The sequence below is a fragment of the Triturus cristatus genome, chromosome 7 (genome assembly GCF_964204655.1).
Source record: "Triturus cristatus chromosome 7, aTriCri1.1, whole genome shotgun sequence".
NCBI classification, from domain to species: domain Eukaryota; kingdom Metazoa; phylum Chordata; class Amphibia; order Caudata; family Salamandridae; genus Triturus; species Triturus cristatus.
In genome coordinates, this window is record NC_140590.1 from 1,562,860,435 (window position 1) to 1,562,874,571 (window position 14,137).

General features: G+C 43.4%; 1 protein-coding gene across 2 annotated transcripts in view; it reads left to right on the forward strand.

The window, feature by feature from the left end:
* LOC146812380 (regulator of G protein signaling 9-binding protein-like) overlaps window positions 1-14,137 on the forward strand; it is a 67,487-nt gene that overhangs the window by 16,392 nt on the left and 36,958 nt on the right. Inside the window, exon 2 of one of the 2 annotated variants that reach the window (XM_085614594.1) lies at window positions 3,554-3,668. The exons of the other annotated variant lie outside the window; for it this stretch is intronic. The gene's annotated coding sequence lies outside the window, so the exon portion shown is untranslated. The remainder of the gene's footprint in view (window positions 1-3,553; window positions 3,669-14,137) is intronic. 2 annotated transcript variants of the gene reach the window in all.

Sequence of the window (14,137 nt, forward strand, 5' to 3'; positions counted from 1 at the left end):
TTACTACTGAAAAGTATTTTTATGCTTACCTGCACCAGGCTTGCTTGGTTCTAGAAATCAAACAACAGTATATTTTTGTATACAAAACAATTGGCCTAGAGTTCAGTTCTTGAGTGTGTGAATTAATTTGCTGCCTGAGTGTGTACATCAAATGCTCTACACTGTCCTTAGATACTGCATTACTGCTCGACCAAGCTACCACTTTAGAGTAAGGTTCTATCTAACTTTAACCTCTGCCAAACCTCTGGAAACCCTTGGACTCTATACACACTGTACCTTACTTTGGTGCAGTATATATAGAGCCAGTTTTTTACAGGATTGAAATAATTACCTTCGACAAAAATGTTTCTGAAAGAAAGACCAGCAACCATTTAATATATTGCCAATATATCGGTATGCAGAAGCCAATTTTGAGAAAAGAGACATTCTATAAATTGGTTTCTATGAAATGGTAAATGCTATTAATCCTGAAAATGTCCAGCAAGAGTGTAGATGAAATGGTTTCGCAGTAATGGTATTCCAACAAATCATTTTCAATTAAATCACATGCAACCAAAAAGCACAGTATTCTTTCTATGGTTGTGTCACAAGTCAGATGTCTGCGTTTTTATTGACCAATGGAGCTACAGGAAGTTCTCTCAGAGGTGAACAGGAAATCACACTCCCAATTGGCCAGGATACATGGGAAGTATTTGATAGGTCCCAGGACTCTCTCCCCTTGTAGTCAGGGAAAAAAACTAAGAATGGGGCACTCTCCATGGGAGAGTGAGGGGTCTTAGAGCAAATCAGGAGAGTTACATTCATTGTGTAAAATCAAAAGGCTGAGGCTTCAAAAGACAAGCTGAAGATCTTGCCAACAAACTACAAGCTTGGGGTTACCAAGAAAACAGAAAATACAAATAACAACAAAAGGTGCAAGAAATCTCAATAGTGATGCACTTCTGGAAACCATGGTCAAAGAAATTACTGTGATTTGCGTCACAACATACAACTACACATCCGAACAAGTAAAAAGGATTATCCAGAAGAATCAACACCTCCTGAACACAGGATCCTTTACTTTCGAGCAGCCCATGCTCTCATATAAGTGAGGGAGGAGCTTAAAAGACGCCCTGGTCCATACAAGAGAAAGACAACAGGAAATGCAGCCCAGACAGACATCCTTCGTATGGGGCCTCCCGAAGGTAGTAGGACACTACCTATGTGGTCACTGTAGTGTGTGTGATATGACCAAACAAATGAAATGTGTAGACTTATGTCTGGAGTACCACTGGACATTGAGTAAACATGAATTGCAATTCTGCATTTGTAATTTATATGATCATGTGCCCTTGCGAATTAAGGTACCTTGGGATAATGTGTTGAAAGGTTAAGATCCGAATAGGAGAACATAGGAGTGACCTTAGATGTAAAAGGTTTATGACAAAAACAGCCAACCATTACATCATGAATGACCATACACTAGCTGACCTGAACTGGGATGTGCTTGAACAATTGGACAACAGTGTAAACAATCTGAGAGAGTTCTTTTTGAGAGGGAGCAGCAATGGATTTACCGCCTCCACACTCATATCCAGGGTAGGAATGATCACATCCCCTGGGCTGCTGTAAGGAGATGAGGAAACATCTGGACACCGGAGATCATAGATGGATTCTCTGTTATTAGCATATTATAGGAGAATTTAGCTCTGGCAGAATCTAAAAGCAAAATAACCCGCTTCCATGCAGGACCATTTGGGTGTATATAGAATAATCTAGCACATATAGCATAATTTGCAACTGAGATACATTCAGCCATGATACATGTAGAGGATACTGGGTAATCTAGCCCATAAAGCACACCTTTTACCCAAGAAACATGCACTGATCAACCATGTTGAGTAAAAGACAATAAATTACGGAATTCACAATATGTAAGACGTTAGACAATCTTTAGAAATATATACCTCCACTAAAATATGAATCCAACTTTAGTGTAGTACTTGGTTTTCAAACAAAGAATGAGTAACCATGGATCAAGTAAGAGATCCGTAAACAAGTAGGGAACGAGAACAGAGTAATCCCCCATACGCAACGATGAGGATGGGAAATGCACTCCCTTGGGTCTAAGTAGTGTGTCTACACCATTGCGTGTATCGCGTGACAGTGTCCATGTGACGCTGATCAAGTGATTCAGGATACAATGGAAGAGGGGAAACATAAACACGCTTAATGGTTACAAACAATTACGATACAGGTAACAAGGTAACGAAGTAAGTTCAGGGGCAAGGAAAATATTTGATTGTGGTTCTTGCCCTGCAGTACAGACGTGCTCATTATGTCTATCCTTATGTTTCTTCCCATTTCCCCTAGTGTTTGACTACAAGGCCGAGCCCCCCTATTGCCCTTGTAGTGCCCGCCATTGGAAACAAAATACGCATGTGTGCGAGGCCTTACTGTGTGATACTTTTTTCATGTAACTGAACACACATTTCCCTTTCGGATGTGGAGTGGGCTAAGATTTGCTCTCTGCTGCAAACAGTGTCTAGTAAAGCTTGCTTCCGCCTGATACACTCGCACTTATGTGACCCCATGAAACTGCACAGGTATGATCTGGGTCGGTCTCCGTCCTGCCCCCGTTGTAAGTTTGGAGTGGCGGGCTTTATGCACTTGGCGTGTTGGGTCCTTCTGTTCGGCAATAGTGGACAGATTGCACAGAACTACAGCTTTGCGGTGTGAGCTGATGACGCAACATAGTTTGTTGGGTAATATTGCCAGACCTAAGAAACGTATGATGTCTTACCACTTTCTACAGTTGGCTTTGGTACTGGACTGGTGGCAGGTTGTCATTATCTGGATGGGAGTGTGGGTGCCTAGTGAGGTTCGGTGGGTCCAGAATTAATATATGACGTTACAATGCAAACAATTACAACGCATGCTTTTACAACGTGGTTTTTACATCGCAACTACCATTACATCGCATGATTTTACAACATATGCCAATACAACGCATTTTTAAAAACCACCATTACAATGCATTCCATTACAACGCATGCCATTACAACGCATACCATTACAACGCATAATACTTTTAGTGCAACAGTACAGTAAGTGTTGGATAGTGTAGGGGAAACATTACTATTCCCACTCCAGTGAGTGCAACAGTAGGGCAAGTGTTGGATAGTGTAGGGGTAAAAATTACTATTCCCACTCCAGTGAGTGCAACAGTAGGAAAAGTGTTGGATAGTGTTGGGGTAAAAATTACTATTCCCACTCCAGTGAGTGCAACAGTAGGGAAAGTGTTGGATAGTGTAGGGGTAAAAATTACTATTCCCATCTACCCCAAAACCCATACCCACCCTAAAACTAAAAAATCTCTATTACTTACCTTATAATGCGTTGTAATGGCATGCATTGCAATGGTATGCATTGTATTGGCATGCGTTGCAGTGACATGCTTTGTAATGGCATGCGTTGTAATGGCATGCGATGTGAAGGCAGTTGCGTTGTAACAGCTGCGTTGAAAAAGCAGTGCGATGTAATGACTGCGTTGTAATGGATGTTTCCCGTACAGAATGTCTCAAAGTGGCCTCTGGCTGAAGAGGTGCATCTCAGATGGGTGAGAACTGGTGACAAATTGCAAGCAGACCTGGAGGCTTGGGAGGCACAGCTTGAACGCTTCATAGGAGGTACGGGGAGTGAGTCAGATGCAGGTGGTTCTTAGAGTGTGAGTGAGGCGTCTATGCCGGATGGGGGAGTGGGGTATAGGTTGTATGGAGTGTGCTCACTGTCTTGGAGGACTATGTTTAACACTGATTATGGCACCACCATGATGTGCTTCATTGTATGAGTCATAGCTAATATTATGTTGTATACCTGTTATGGACCATGTACACAGTTGTATGTTCTGTGTTGGGAGAAAACGATAAATAAAGGTTTAAAAAACAAACACATGAAATCGGCAACTTGCATGACAAATATCGTATAATGTTACAGGAATGGAGAACTGACTCGGATGAGTAATGTTTTTCTTAGTGCATAGGTGTGACTTTTTTTTCCATGAAAAGTATTTATTTGGCTTGCGGTGCTCACTTATTACACCACAGTGTATATGGAATGTAGTTACCATGGTGGACCTGCTAATAATAGTACACTTCTTTCATCCACATGAACCAATTAAATATACTGGGGAAGTACCTCAGGGAGTAAGGAACTAATTTAATAACTGGGAAAGTACCTCAGGAAGTTTGGGAAAGATAAGTGAGGCATGCAGTTAGGAATCTGTGATTGTGAATGGCGTTGCACGGATTTGGGTACACAAACCTGACCAAACAAGAATAATAATATGCAAAATAGGGTTGCAAGGGATCTTCTTGCATCTTGGCCCTGAAGAAGGCCAACCGACCAGTTATTGCTGTTTTCTAAGGCTGAAACATGTAGACCTGAGATGTTGGAGTACATAATGAACTCCAAAAACATCACCTCTGTGTTTTTAATCTTGCCAGGTGTCCAATTATTTGTCTATTACTAAACTTGAATTTTTCAGTTTGGTTATTCCAAGGCAATTTTAGATATAAGATCCCCCCCATCCTAAAACATACCTTTAAGTTCTCCCTTGACTCTTTTCAAGGTCGAGCCGACCCAGATACCCAAGTGTATCTGGGTGAGTACTCAGTGATGAAGCATGCCACTAAAAGAGCCAACAGATGCATGAATAAATGTACATTTTCTACACACATGTCCAGATGTTTGTCATTTGTGAGAAAATTAGGTGCTAATTTGTGACTGTCAATTTAGGCCCAGAGTCACTGCTGGTTTGATAGCTGAAGGGCTTCAATTCTGATTATGAGCGAATTAGCTGTATTGTAAAGCTTGAGGATAGTTGCTGGAGTGTGCACACTGAGAGGATGTGGGTTACGTGCCTCATCATAGGCTATATGCGGGCAGGCGTCAGGAGGGGTAGGTGTTGAGAGCCAGCACACCAACGAAAATTCCCTTTAAGGTGTGGCTTACCCTGTGCACTAGTCCAAGGAGCATTTCTCCTCATTTTTCTAGGTTTCCTACGAGCGGTTCAACTATTTAGTTGCGGCCTTGCTGTAGTGTTTCACAGTCTTGGCCTGCCCTCAGGTCACTAGGGTTTTTACCCCTTCACTCACTTGCACAATCACACCACGGCTTGTATTGGTCCTGATGAAGCGACATGGATCCTTGTGACCAAGGAGCCGCAAAACATTTCGACCCTTTAAGTTACTTGGGCACATTACGCCCATTGGAGTAACGCACGACCTTCGGGTTTTTTATTCTGACATGGATACCTTCCCAATAAATGCACCGATTCCAGGTATCCCTTAGCCAATTTTAACTTCTTACACACACTTTGACCTTTCACAAAGGACTTCCCCCAACCCCACACACCTGCACTCATCTGACGGCTGTTCCAAAAATATCTCCGCCAAAGTGACCCTTCGGGGGACCCGTCGGGCATTGCAACGCTGGCCCGACGAGGAGCAAACGCCTGATGATGAAGCATGACATCCTTCGGGATGTGTGAGGGCAACAAGAGACAAGACATGTGCATGCCTCTGACCAGTGGGTTCTAAACCTAGGATTTCCTTTTTTCTCCTTCTTTTCCGTTTTTGTTTTTCTTCTTCTTTTTCCTATGGTGGGTGGGTGACCCTTGGCACCCCTTCCTACTGAACAGTGACCCCCCATTTTGGTTTGATATATGGAAGAGTAGTCTTTACATGCTGGAAAAGGATAGCTAAACATAGACACTGAATGGCACAACCATGAAAAGCGGGAAAGATGTTTAAAGCCACTCAATACAGGGTGCTAGAACAAAACAGAACACTTTTGGGATGCAACTAGAGCATAAGTGAAAGGTGCACATGTGCTCCTTGACACAGTGCCTTTGGCTTTGACTCCTTTCCGAATGTGATCAGTAGGTGGACCCTTTTTCACATTCTGGGGTGGATTATTTAACTCCTTTCAGGAGCAATTTGCTTCTATTTTCACAAATGCGAGATCCTCACAACTAACAATCACCACATATTTCCACAAAAAAAGGAAGCTTTGAAAATTTTAAATGCTGGTGGGTAGAAGTTATGTCACACAGTTTCCTCTTCCCATAGTCCACCTGGAAGAACAAGAACACAAAACTAACCAACCATTTAAATCCATCTCAAAATACTTGATGGTAGAATATATACCTGCTGCCTGCTTTTCCCGGGGCCAGACGGCAATGCCAGATATGCATATGCTGTTCTCACACACCTACCAGGCGTGGTTGTTCATTTACAACACATGCCATCATTGTTGAGACAGCCATTAAACTGGATTTTCTGAGGAACTCATTTTCTCCATTGCATCTGTAATACATTTTTCATGAGACGCTGAACGTAGAACTTCAAAGGAGGATAATAGGATTCCGCTGAAGCCTTAAGGGGTGAGAAAAAATAGGAGAAACATAGCTCGTGTACCCAGGAATCCTGCCAAGGTTCTGGGATTATCGATGTTGCTTTGATAGCAGCCCTGAAAAGGCACTGCTGAGCCTTTCAATATTAAGGCTATTAAAGATACCCACAGTGCTACAACAGAGAGTGAAAAGAGGGAATACTTGGAAGGGGCCTACCTACCGTATACCTGCACAGTTTAGTTTAATTCCTGCTCCCCACTTAACCAGACCTCACAAAAATTGTTTCCGCCTAAAGACAGAAGCATGATGGAAATATTTTTTTTGCCCGTTGAAGAGGGCCCATCTAACAACATTTTTTAGTGTAACCTCTTGCAGGGGTCTTTTAGCCTATTGTCATCCAGATCAATTTAAACTTGCGCAAAGATCCTTAACCCTAACTGGCATTACCAACTTAGGCCCTTGTTTATGAAGGGCTTGCTCCGCCGTTGCATCACTTTTTTGTGGTACTGCCGCAGCGTAATCAATGCACCTCACTGCCCCCTATTTACATCTATTATAATAAAGAAAGAAAGGGACCTGGGTGTCAATCGATATAAAAAACAGTGGTCCTAGACAAACCTTAACTATACTCAATTTCTATTTATGTAAACAATTCATAGACGCTGGAGGCACATTCATAAAGACAAAGAAATCATCAGATCATAAATCGGAGGCCACTGAAGATTAGTTAAATTGCAAATATCAATTTATTTGCGCTGAGTATTCATTCAAAAGATGAACCATATATGTAAAGGCATAATATGCAGCATATGATATTGACACGATTATTGTCAAAGGGAGAAAGAAAAAGTGGGAAAGTAAGTGCTCATGTGGAGAATAGAAAATGAAGATGAAAATCATCAAAAAGGTATAAAGTAACAATTCAAATATGTTATGGCAAAAGCGGATCCGGAAAAAATGCTTGACAGAACCGGTATCCCTACAGTATCGGACCTACCCCTACACACAATTTCAATTTCTGTTAACTTTTCAAAGATTCTTGTCACAGTGTAACTTCATCTGTGGTTGGGGTATGAGGGGAATAAATGTTGGGTGTAGGCCCACTCAGGAGATGTCGACGTTTCGACCCTACCGCAAAAGGGTAAGTGGATTCCTGTGCTGCGGGTCTTCCTCAGGACAAGGAAGGGGGAACCTGAAAATAACCTTAAAGTTCAAAAGAGGGGCCAGGTAGAGCTACAGTGTCAAGGTACATGACCCCCAAAAAAGGTGGGCTGAATTAATGTGCCAATATGTGTGCCTGTGGTACACATGTTACATTGAAGTTAATTGCTCAACGGGACGAAGGTCGCGGAGAAAAACCAAGAGAGTACTTTATGGTTGTGTCATTCAAATCCTGTTGATTGGGGATAATTCCTACGGTGCTAAGAAGTATAAAAAGTACGAGACATTAGGACAAACTAGAGTGTATTCAGATAAACATAATAAAAACACTGTGCACAGGCACCATATCTAGACTCACCCGCTGAGTAGGAGCGGCGAGGGTGGGGCCATTGTCATCCAGGGCCGGGAGGACTATAAGACAGAGATACTCTCACAACTTGGGGTGGAAGGCAACTACTGTAAGTTGAGAATGCACCCTACTAAAGATATAGCAGCTACAATCAGACAGGTCACTGAGAGTGGATTGAACGACGGTTTCCTCTCTAAACATGAGTATGCATACCTTAATAATGACCAACCAAGGATGCCTACCATATACACGCTTCCCAAAGTGCATAAACGACTCCATAACCCACCGGGGAGACCCATCATTTCAGGGTGTGGGTCAGTCCTGGTGGTCCTTTGCAAGTATATTGATGTCTTCTTAAAACCCATCTCAGAAATACGACAGCATACCCAAGGGATACTATACAGGCAATTCAGCTAGTGGATGAGCGTCCCTTCGATCTCAGAGAAAACATCTTGGTCACGATGGACATAACGTCATTATATACAAGCATCCCGCAACTAGCAGCACTAGACACAATTAGAATGGCACTTGATAAACGACCCAGACTATGATTTCATAATCCACCTTCTAGAGATCACCATGGCCAAAAACGTCTTCTATTTTGAAGGCGATCACTATATACAAACAAAAGGTGTGGCTATGGGGGCGAGCTTCGCCCCGGATCTAGCCATCAATTTTATGGACACCTATGAGCACACACATATCTTCAGTGAGACTAACCCCTACAGAGAATGCATCTCTTTATGGCGTCGATATATCGATGATGTTTTATTGATATGTAAAGGGAATGAACAACAGCTCTCGAATTTTCACGCTTGGCTCAACGCTCAGTCACAGGACATTCAGTTCTCTCTTGATTTTAGCAATATACTGATTAACTTTCTGGATATCTCAATCAAAGAAGAGGATGGCAAATTACACAGCACACTCTACAGAAGACCCAGTGAGAAAAATACACTGCTGCGCTACTCTAGCCTCCATCTGCGTAACCTTAGGGATAACCTTTTGGTCAGTTCCTGAGGTTACGTAGGAATTGTAGTCACAAACAGGATTTCTTTGAGGAGTCTGCCGACCTCGTAGAACGCCTCAGTGATAGGTGGGTACCCCAGATGTCTCCTCAAAAAAGCACGCAAGTGGGCTTGGTTCTGCCATCGAGAGTTCCTTTTAGAACCTAAATCCCAAAACCGACCTGACCATGAAAGACTCATATGCGCCACCACTTTTTGCACCAGGAGCAATGAGGTTAAAAAGGCTGTGAACCAGCATTGGCATCTGGTGGCAGATGAAATTGGCATTGTAGAACCACCTATGCATGCCTTCAAAAAAGGAAGAAATGGCAGGGACTATGTGTTCAAATCATTATTAAAAACCAAAGGAAATGATGGACGGAGTGTTGAACATTGCAAGCACTCACCCCCAGTCAACTGATCTGGGTTTAATCCATCACCGTTCTTTAGCCCACTCTGCCACCCCAGTTCAGACATGGCCATATGCAAATCAGTCTGACCCTGTGCCTCATGGGAACAGTCCAGCCCGAACTGCCAAGACATGTCTTCCCTGGACCGGAAACAAGCTTTCTAGGACCGGTTTCTGGCATTTCATCCGTCTTCAGCCAGGCTTGCTTGAATCCAGTGGCAAAGTGAGCAAGGGACTCACGTCTGAGCATACCCTGCCAACTTATGGCGAACAAAGCAAAAACCAAAGGAAATGATGGACGGAGTGTTGAACATTGCAAGCACTCATCCCCAGCCAACTGATCTGGGTTTAATCCATCACCGTTCTTTAGCCCACTCTGCCACCCCAGTTCAGACATGGCCATATGCAAATCAGTCTGACCCTGTGCCTCATGGGAACAGTCCAGCCCGAACTGCCAAGCCATGTCTTCCCTGGACCGGAAACAAGCTTCCTGGGACCGGTTTCTGGCATTTCAGCCGTCTTCAGCCAGGCTTGCTTGAATCCAGTTGCAAAGTGAGCAAGGGACTCACGTCAAATCATTATTACAAATGAAACCTAGAGAAAGCCAAACGACTCTCTGGAATATCCCATTAGTCCTGGGACACAATGAATGCGGGGTATGTAAGGCATGCCCCCTTACAAAAGAACTGAAGCAATGCACATATAACAACTATGTACATACCTTGAGACAACACACTAACTGCAACTCGGCTGGTGTAATCTACGCTATAGTTTGCCTGCGTGATTTTTTATACACTGGGCATACTGTGCAAAAAATCAAGTCTCGTATCCTGCAGCACTGTAGCGGGATACGCTGCAATGTCCAGGGCGCACCCCTTGTCGAACACTTCAACACCTTCAGACACTCGGCTGAGAGTCTGAGGTGGTGGGTTGTGGAAAAAGTTTGTACCAACCCACGGGGTGGCAATTTCGCGTACATTTTGAACACCCATGAATGTAAATGGATACATATTTTTGACACTGTACATAAGGGCCTCAACAAGTATGAGGAGATTACCAGACAAATATCTACTCTTCATAATGGTTAGAGACATTCACTTATATATATTCCTGTACATCACGGTCGCCTGAATTATTGAATGTAATCATTATGATGTTGTTATGATGTAATATGATGTATGTTTTGCACAACCATGCGTTTGTTTTAATATTTCACCTGTATTATATGTATCACTTAATGTCTGTGCAGCACTTGGCTTAATGTTATGCCTCCTTGAACATTATGCCCCTTAGCGAGCGCAACCTTTATCATGCTCCTTAGCGATGCAACACAGGATTATTTCAGCCTTTTCCAGTCTTTTTTCCTACACCGGGCGATCAGCACCCCAACACAGTCTGTCTTCATGTTAACCGAACGGAACGGAACAGCTGTAGAACAGCTCGCTCCGGTGATAACGTGCACGCTGGCTTTTTAAGCCGGGGTCTGATACACGCCATTCTTGCAGTTTTAAGAGACGCCGACGGACGCGGCACGTCTCCACTAAGGACAGGATCCAGTACTCCAGGGTAAATGGATACGCTGGCCAGTTTTGTAACAGAATAGAAATCCGTTCTACTTTTATTTATTACTAAATCCTGCCATCTTTACAGAATTGAATTTTCAAACTGCGCAAATCGACTAGAAGGTCTCTCGCCGCTCCTACTCAGCGGTTGAGTCTAGATATGGTGCCGGTGCACGGTGTTTTTATTATGTTTATCTGAATACACTCTAGTTTGTCCTAATGTCCCGTACTTTTGATACTTCTTAGCACCGTGGGAATTATCCCCAACCCTGATGAATCAACAGGATTTGAATGACACAACCATGAAGTAGTCTCTTGGTTTTTCACCGCGACCTTCGTCCCGGTGAGCTATTAACTTTAATGTAACATGTGTTCCACAGGCACATATATTGGCACATTAATTCAGCCCACCTTTTTGGGGGGTCATGTACCTTGACACTGTAGCTCTACCTGGCCACTCTTTTGAATTTTACGGTTATTTTCAGGTTCCCCCTTCCCTGTCCTGAGGAAGACCCGCAGCAGAGGAGTCCACTTAACCTTTTACGTTAGGGTCGAAACGTCGACATCCCCTGAGTGGGCCTACACCCGACATATATTCCACTCATAACCCAACCACAGATGAAGTTACACTGTGACAAGAATCTTTGCAAAGTTAACGGAAATTGAAATTGTGTGTAGGGGTAGGCCCGATACTGTAGGGATAACGGTTCTGTCAGGCATTTTTTCCGGATCCCCTTTTGCCATACCATATTTGAATTGTTACCTTACGCCTTTTTGATGATTTTCATCTTCGTTTTCTATTCTTCACATGAACAGTTACTTTCACACTTTTTCTTTCTCCCTTTGACAATAACCGTGTCAATATCATATGCTGCATAATATGCCTTTACATATATGGTTCATCTTTTGAATGAATACTCAGCGCAAATAAATTGATGTTTGCAATTTAACTAATCTTCAGTGGCCTCCGATTTATAATCTGATGATTTCTTTGTCTTTATGAATGTGCCTCCAGTGTCTATGAATCGTTTACATAAATCCCTATTTACATCTAGGCAAATGTGTAACTTTGTAAAGACCTGAGCTACATTATACCTGCGTCAGGTATAATGTATGCAGGGTGGGCGTTCCCCATAAAAAAGCCTCGCAGAAGTGGCGCAGTAAAATTTATGAGATTTCGCTGTGCCACTTCTGCGTCTTTCCACAGGGGACTCGCCCATGGATTATGACACATTGCTGGAGTTGCGTCAGTTTTCCGACACACTCCACAATGCGTCACTTTTACACCAACAGATAAGTCAGAATTCCTGACGTATCTGTAAATCCTTGCGCCATGGACGCGCCGTATTATAATTACGGCGCATCCATGGTGTCGTAAGGATGGCGCTATGAAATGTGATGCATCACTGTTTTTGCCCAGCGATGCGTCACTTTTCATAAATGAGGCTCTGAATCTTTCTTAACCTGAAAATGGAGGGAATATAATTTGTTGAAACTCCAGGGTCTGTCTTGACGGATATCACACTCCGTAAGAAAAAACTAAACCTCTTTAGTCTGCTAAGCTTTAAAAATCTCCTCTCAGATCCTCTGAAAAGCAAAGGCTTTTGTTATGTTTTTGACTCTATTGATTTCTATCATGAACCCACCCATACCTCTGTCACCATCATAGTAAAACTTCAGCCAATGCTATTACAAGTGTCAAAATTGACTATTGCAACTGCCTTTGGTCTTCATACTCAGTTAGTCACACATTATTTGCCTTACTGTAAAGAGTCTTGCACAGGCTCCATTACAAATTTGCAATCAGCTTCAGCAAATGACAGCCTGTGGACACCTGCAATCATCAAAAAGAGATTTACCAAACCATCTTAAAAATTGGCAGAGCAAATAGGTCTGGCATTGGCTGTCAATGTTCGGTGCTGCGAGTATTTGTGAATGTTTTTTGTAAAACCGTACAAGGGAACTACCTGTGTTTGAGTGTACATTGTGCAAGAGCACAATGCTGCCAGTCACAGAGAGATAAGCCATTGGCTGAAGTAGGCCGACTTTGCCCCTTGCTGTATGATGCGGTGGGCAGAACAAACATGTAAATGACACACTGACAGACCAATGGATCAAAACAGATGGTAGAAAGCGCATATAGTTAAGTATTTAACACACGTCATTTGTTTTTAAAATTAAAGGGCTAACACCCGAACAAACAAGCAATGACAAAGCCAATAGGTCTCGCCAATGCGAGATCTGTTGGCTTTAACAATGTTTTTAGGCATGTTGCAGAGCAGTACAAGCTATTGTGTAATAAGGCTTCAAGTCAGTAAAAAAAAGTGCTATAACGTGGCCACCATTGACTGCGCCATAGCGTTTTTTTTAACCCCATTGCACAACAGTAGCCCACTGCAAGGATCAGGCCAAGAGACATCAGGCACCTGGGACATGAGAGGGTTTGGGATGGCGCCGCTGCATTCTTGGGTCATGGAAGAGCGGATCTGAACCAGACAGACTACTTGGACGACTGTTGGGATACAAAAGGCAGACATCTGACGAACATCGCGCCACACACCAGAGATAGAGGCTCTGAACAGCATCGGCTTCTGTTGCACCTGTCAGTGTGGCAGATGCTGGACACATTAGTGATTGTGCACGGGGCAGTCACAGCCCTGCAGGTTGTTCCTCTCAGCTCCCTGTGGCCTCTGCAGCCACAGTGCGCACCTGGCCTCCTCCCACGGGGGTCTCCTCGGGGAGCCCCAGCTTTTCCGACTTCCTTTCGTCAGCTAATGAGCAGCATGTGGAACTCAGAGCGTCACGCGCCAAACAGGAGCGCGCGGAGGGAATCCTGCGCGCGGCGAGCAGACTGCTCACGGCAGGCATGCTGCCACTGGCAAAACACCGAAAATAAATAATCTAAACTCGCATCATAAACTGCAGCGTTTGTCCCGGTGGTAGTTCACAGACTCTGCCTCATCTCCACGGTGGATGAACCAAAGTAAGTTTCAGTTGCCAATGCTACAAAGTCAGGTCAGCAGCCATTTTTTGGCTCTACAGTTTCTGTGGGAGGTGTATTAAATGTTTTAAAAAGTGCACATTACACCGAAATATCTGTAGTTGATAAAAAATATAATTGCAACAGATTATGCACGGGCTTGCTGAGTGAAGCTGAGAGTCACTGAGATATGCGTGAAGTAGTGTGAGAATCTCTGAGGCGGCAAGACACTACACAGTACAAGGTCAGGTGTTGACCTACGGGATGTGTCTTGA